This window comes from Aegilops tauschii, chromosome 1 (genome assembly GCF_002575655.3).
Source record: "Aegilops tauschii subsp. strangulata cultivar AL8/78 chromosome 1, Aet v6.0, whole genome shotgun sequence".
NCBI classification, from domain to species: Eukaryota; Viridiplantae; Streptophyta; class Magnoliopsida; order Poales; family Poaceae; genus Aegilops; species Aegilops tauschii.
The window spans coordinates 189,706,420-189,712,879 of record NC_053035.3 but is presented as its reverse complement, the minus strand read 5'-3'; the positions used below and the strand labels follow the sequence as shown (position 1 = coordinate 189,712,879).

The 6,460-nt window shown below is 41.5% G+C and overlaps 1 long non-coding RNA gene across 1 annotated transcript; it reads right to left on the bottom strand.

The window, feature by feature from the left end:
* Window positions 1–2,917: 2,917 nt before the first annotated feature.
* Window positions 2,918–6,184, bottom strand: LOC120974752 (uncharacterized). The gene is made up of 3 exons (XR_005770094.3): window positions 5,747–6,184; window positions 4,843–4,918; window positions 2,918–3,246 (listed from the first exon to the last, which is right to left on the bottom strand). It is a non-coding gene; the product is annotated as an uncharacterized lncRNA (long non-coding RNA).
* Between the last annotated feature and the right edge of the window lie 276 nt (window positions 6,185–6,460).

The window sequence follows — 6,460 nt, the reverse complement described above, 5'->3', positions numbered from 1 at the left end:
TGGATATTGCGAATATAAGATGAAAGCTTTATTGATCAAGGTGGGGTGCTGTGACGTCTTTGTGTGGTCGTTTAACACAAACGAAGTATGCGAAGTTGTAGCTATGGCGAACTTTTAGTCTAAACAAAACCAAAAGTCTAAACGATGCCCTAAGGGCTGTATATATGGAGGAAGAGGGGGGAATTTCATGGCCCTTGGGGGAGGGGTCTGAAACCTACCCTATCTCTTGTTTCCCCACATATACGGACTCTAAAAACAGCCTATACTTACGTATTTCAAAATTACATGGGCCTGGCCCAATAATAAGGTGACGCAGCACCTATAACAGCCTCTGGACAAAATTTGTGAAGTGGCATCTTGTATATTTCGTCCAAGATTTCATGCACTCGTTACGGTGGCTTCAAAGTCCTGAAATCATCACTTGAAACTCCGTTCTTGTTTCCCTTGTGCAGACATCATCTCCATGCTTGTTCTTGCTCCAATGTTCCTCCTTCTCCAAGCTAGGCCCTTCATTTGTAAGCAAAACAAATGTATCAAATTTAGGTAGCATCATATTCTCATGAACATTAGAATCATTACCAAGAAACGACAGTACATGGTAATTTAATTGGCGTGCAGGAGCTCTAGTAATTGGTCCAGTATGTATAGTAGCAGGGGTTGTGGGTGTAACAATGGTATTGATGTCCTCATCATCCCCCCCTTCCTGAAATGAAGTCGTCCTCGACGAAAGCTCATCTTCCTCACCCAAATAAGGCTTCAAATATGCAATGTTAAAAGTGGGACTAACCCCAAAATTAGCAGGCAGCTCAAGTTTATATGCATTATCATTTAGTTTCTCTAACACCTAAAAGGACAATCTGTATGTGGCAATAACTTTGATTTGCGCAAATCAGGAAATCTATCCTTATGCAAATGTAACCAAACAAGATCTCCAGGTGCAAACACAACATGTTTTCTACCCTTATCTGCAGCAAGTTTATATTACATTCGTACGCTCAACGTTTTCCTTAGTTAACTCATGCATTTAAAAAATCAATTCAACACGTTGTTTAGAATCACAATTAACCTTCTCCGAAGATGGAAGAGGCAACAAATCAATTGGTGCATGAGGTAGGAAACCATACAGAATTTCAGAAGGGCACATCTTAGTAGTAGAATGCAATGAATGATTATAAGTAAATTCAATATGAGGCAAGCATTCTTCCCACATTTTCTTACTATTCTTCAAAACAGCCCTAAGCATCGTAGACAAAGTTCTTTTGACTACTTCAGTTTGTCCATCAGTTTGGGGGTGACATGTAGTACTAAAAAGTAGTTTAGTCCCCAACTTAGCCCATAAACATCTCCAAAAGTGGCTAATAAATTCAATATCACGATTTGAAACAATAGTATTTGGCACACCATGCAAGCGAATAATTTCACGAAAGAACAAATCAGCAACATTAACAACATCATCTCTTTTATGACATGGTATAAAGTGTGCCATTTTTGAGAATCTACCCACGACAACAAATATGCTATCCCTCCCCTTCTTTGTTCGAGGTAAACCAAAAACAAATTCCATAGATATATCCTCCCAAGGAACACTAGGTACAGGCAAAGGCATATATAAACCATGAGGATTGAGTCGTGACTTAGCTTTTTGACATGTAGTGCAGCGAGCAACAAAACGCTCAACATCCCGTCTCATCTTTGGCCAAAAGTAATGTGTAGCAAGTACGTCCTCCATCTTCCTCACGCCAAAGTGTCCCATTAATCCTCCTCCATGCGCCTCCTGCAACAACAAAAGAAGAACGGAGCTAGCTGGAATGCATAGCTTGTTAGCACGGAACACAAATCCATCATTAATGATGAACTTGTTCAACGTTCTTCCTTCTTTACAATTCTGCACTACATCTTTAAAGTTAGCATCATGCACATATTAATCTTTGGTGGTCTCCAAACCAATTGAAGTCAAGTTGTGAAAGCATAGTATAGTGACGTGACAATGCATCAACAATAACATTTTCTTTACCCTTCTTGTGTTTAAAGACATAAGGGAAAGTCTCAATGAATTCAACCCATTTAGCATGTCTACGATTCAGTTTAGCTTGACTTTTAATATGTTTCAAAGATTCATGATCAGAATGTATAACAAATTCTTTGGGTCATAAACAATGTTGCCATGTTTCTAAAGTCCGAAAAAGAGCATATAATTCTTTATCATAAGTAGAATAATTCAGACTAGGCCCACTCAATTTTTCAGAAAATTATGCAACAGGTTTCCCATCTTGTAATAACACACCTCCTAATCCAATTCCACAAGCATCACATTCAGGCTCAAAAGTCTTATTAAAATCAGGAAGTTGGAGTAAAGGAGCATGTGTCAACTTATCTTTCAATACCGTGAAGGCTTCTTCTTGTGCAGTACCCCAAACAAAAGGCACATCCTTCTTTGTAAGCTCATTGAGAGGTGCAGCAATGGTGCTGAAATCTCTCACAAAACGCCTATAGAATCCAGCGAGGCCAAGAAAACTCCTCACTTGTGTGACCGTCACTACTAGAAATCCAGGTTTTACCTAGGGTCAAAAACCCTAGGTGAAATGCCAAAAACCCTAGGGAAAGACTTTACCTAGAGCTTGCCCTAGGTCAATAACCCTAGGTATAGTATAGTCGGGAAAGACCTCTTTCCCTAGGGTGCATTTGGCTAGCTCTAGGGGAAGTTCTTTACCTAGGGGCACAAGCCCTATGGGAAAGAAATTCGTGTAGATATTGCATCCTACATGGAAAGGTGGTTCACCTACAACCATATTAGGCCCTAGGGAAAGATTGTGGGACCCCCTTTTGTACTGCCATAATTCAATTGTGAAATTTAAATTTGAATTCATGCTACCGTAATTCAAATGTGAAATTTAAATTTGAATCCATGCTGTCGTAATTCAAAACAGATCCATAGTTATGGATCAAAAGAAACACCACATAATCAATATAGATATCTCCGGATATCAACCGTCACATGCATACATCAAATGCAAAACATCACCAACCATATCATCTTTGTCAAAAAAATAGTGTAGCTAGCTAGAGTTTGCTACAGCTAACCAATTGAACATCTCAACTAGCATGTACAGTACATAATTGTTATAGGCCAAGCCAAGTATTAGTTGGAGTTTGCAACATCACTGAACATCAGCATCATGTTAACCATACTGCTTAGTGCACAAGTTCCAGTCCGATTGAAAAAGGCCCCAAACACCCCTTCAAGACCTGCAGCAGGCTCCATCTTCAAATATCAGGCAGAAACTTTTGAGGTGATATCATGGTCTTGAAAATAGTGATGAGAATCAGCTAAGTATTTTGTAGCAAGCTCTTTTAGAAATTTCAAATAGAAGAATGTCATAGTATGATACGTATTTTCAAGGGCTGAAAGATGATGACATAACTTGTTAAAAAACTACTCCTTCTGTAAACTAATATAAATATAATTAGTTTATAGAGGGAATAGAAAGCAAGAAGAAATTATCAAAGTACCCTAGAGTAACCCCTTTGTACTGTTTGAGAGTTTATACAACACCAACAACATTATATTGGTTTGTTGCCAATTTGACACCCGAAATCTAACTAAGTTTTGATAGATTATTTTAGTCTGCACAATTCACAAAAGAAAGTCATGGTCTTAATCTCTGTATATACAACCTAAAAAGCACGGATATGGTGACATGGCCACGGCGACACACATACTGCATTTTCCAAAAAGAGCCATCAGGGACATGACAAGTATATATTAAAAAAGTATGCCATGTAATATATAGTTACAGATAGAAAAAGGGACTGAGATGAGATTAGAAACTGCCCCATTTCCATTTGGTGTCTCCTTTTTCAAGTGCTCAACGATTGGCTACCATCGGTGGCGCTCCCAAACGCCATCCTCCCTAACACTAAGCAACAGTCAAAATAGTAGCAGCAGCCAGCAGGTACCAACATGTAAGTGAGAAACAGCTCAAGAGCTAGCAGCAAAGGCATGGCCACATGGGGAAGCAAGCAGCAGCAACCGAACAGCAAGAAATCAAGCAAAGAGATGAAGAGATTGAGGAGAGGCTGTTGGGGTTATCTGCTCGAGCATGGTTGCCATCGGTGGCAGCGGTTGAGTCTAGGGGGCGGCGGTGACGGTCGAATCCAGGCGGCATTGTGTTCTCCTGGGAGTTCGTGGCGAGCGTGTGCGGGACCCAGCAAAATAGGGTTTGCATCGAGCTTTTATTGGGCTTCCCGTGTCCCCAACGTATTCTATGCTACATATCCCAGCCATGTCATTGTTTTTTTCTTTTATTCCAGAAATCAGGGGATACTGGGGGACAAGCGTATCCTGGCGTGTCCGGCCATATCGCCGCCATATTATCACGGCAATTCGGCAGTTTTGGCCCTGTCCATGCTTTGTACTAGTATACAACATCATGTAACGATGGCTTTGTTACCATCCATTATTGCTTATTTATCAACATCTATAAATTGCAAAGCTGTCTTTTATTGCTATTCAATATATACGCTTCTGGGTGGCTCGCCAATCTTCACTAGCTCCCACAGTTTTGCACAAAGCATCATAATATAAAGAGAAAAGAGCAACAGGAGGCCGCACATGCTGCCCAACCGAAATCAATGTTGGATTCACATGGAAGAGGAGTCCTCTATTTGTTTTGAGAAGTGAGAGGTTCAAAGTACAAAAAAATCTTGGCCACTTCCATCTCACAAGTTAGATTCTAGGAAGGCAACTTAGGTTCTCAAAACAATATACTGTCATGTTTAAAGGTGCACGGAATTTGGATCAACAGGTTACAATGGCAAGGACATCCAGATTTAAAAATGTACCTTCTTCTCTTCAACAGGTTGTTGCGCGCTTGGCTCGATTGCAGCTGGGACTTCGGATGGCAATCCATGTTTTCTTCTACATTCAGCCAGTGAGAAAAAATATGAGATACTATTTGACACCTATGACTACATCTAGTTAGTAAACAGATAAATCAACAAATGCAACACGTGCACATTCAGTAGCAAGCCGTAACGCACGACGTGCCAATGGCAAGGAAAACATTAAGTAAAACCTGATATTATCACCATAGGTCTAGTAAGATAAACTGCCAAAATAAACTTTTGTTCCTAGTTTTGCACCTTTTTGGAGTTCTACTAATACAAAACGACACATTCTGATGCGTGGAGAAGAGGCAAATTCTGCCGGAACAAAATAGTAAGATTCAGACATCAAATGTAAAGTTAAATAAAGATCCGATGTTTTTGTTGATCTGTTCAGAGCCTTATTAGCATCATATATGAACAGAATATTATTAGTGGATGGTTCTATTTTGTGGTTCGGATGCCTCTTTTTTTATCTTATCTGATCAACTGAATGCTTTTAGCACCCGCGCTCTGTTCTAGGAGTGGATCAGGGGATGTGATGTTTGGTTGAATGTAAGGCCATTCTGTTATCTTTTTGTTCTTTTTCTACTGTGGCGACCTCTATCTCTTCTCAACTTGTGGGCATGAACCAACCAAAATATTATAATCTCTTTCCTCTTGGGTTTTCTAACCTCTATGATTGTTTTTCTACCAAGATTTTTCTGACCATGTCTTGGTCTTGACTTAGATGAACAAGAGCCCGTTCTTTGATGATGCAACTAGCAGTGGCAAATCAACTGATAGTCAAAATAATAGCATCTAGAGAAAACTATAATGCTAATATCGGTGCTAACTAGTAAGATAAGGGGAGTTAGAGAACCTTGTCAATGGTAGAGGCATGGTGGTGGAACCGGGCATGTAAGGAGTCATGGATGCAGATCCTCGGTTGGCGAAGGGGGGAAGAAACGGCGGTCGGGATTCCCTGGCTCATCCCGCGGTGGGGGATGACGGATCCGGTGCACGCGGACCTCACCAAGTGCTTGTCGTCGCGATTTGGGTCTTTCTCTCTTGTCACTAACTCACGGCGGGGAGGGGTGGCGGCACGCTTGCGGCGGAGGTACATGACGTGGAAGACGAGGGAAAGCGGCTGCTGATGAGGGGCGCTGAAAGCATAGACACAGTCTGCACCAGCTCCGCGCCATCTACTTGCTGCAGATCGGCATCAAATCGGGCTGGCGGCTTTCGGAGAGAAGTGGATCTGGGGAGAAGGGATGGAGACCTAGTGGCGGCTCGTTTTGGGGAAAGAATGGGGGGGAGGAAGACCTAGCGCGCGTGACTCCTCGATGTGCAGTGGGTCCACGCCAAAATTTGGCACAAGGCACCAAATGGAAAGCGCGCCAACGGAAAAAAATGTGCGCGACCACCTCTTTCCCTTGTTTCCTTTCTTTTTTAGACATAAATTCATCTTCCCCTAGGGTGCACTGTTCATACTATTCTTTCACTTGAGGAGGCCAATGAGCCCTAGGTGAAGAACTTCGCCCTGGGTAAAATTGGAGATTCTAGTAGTGTGTTTTGGGCTGCGACCAACTCTCAA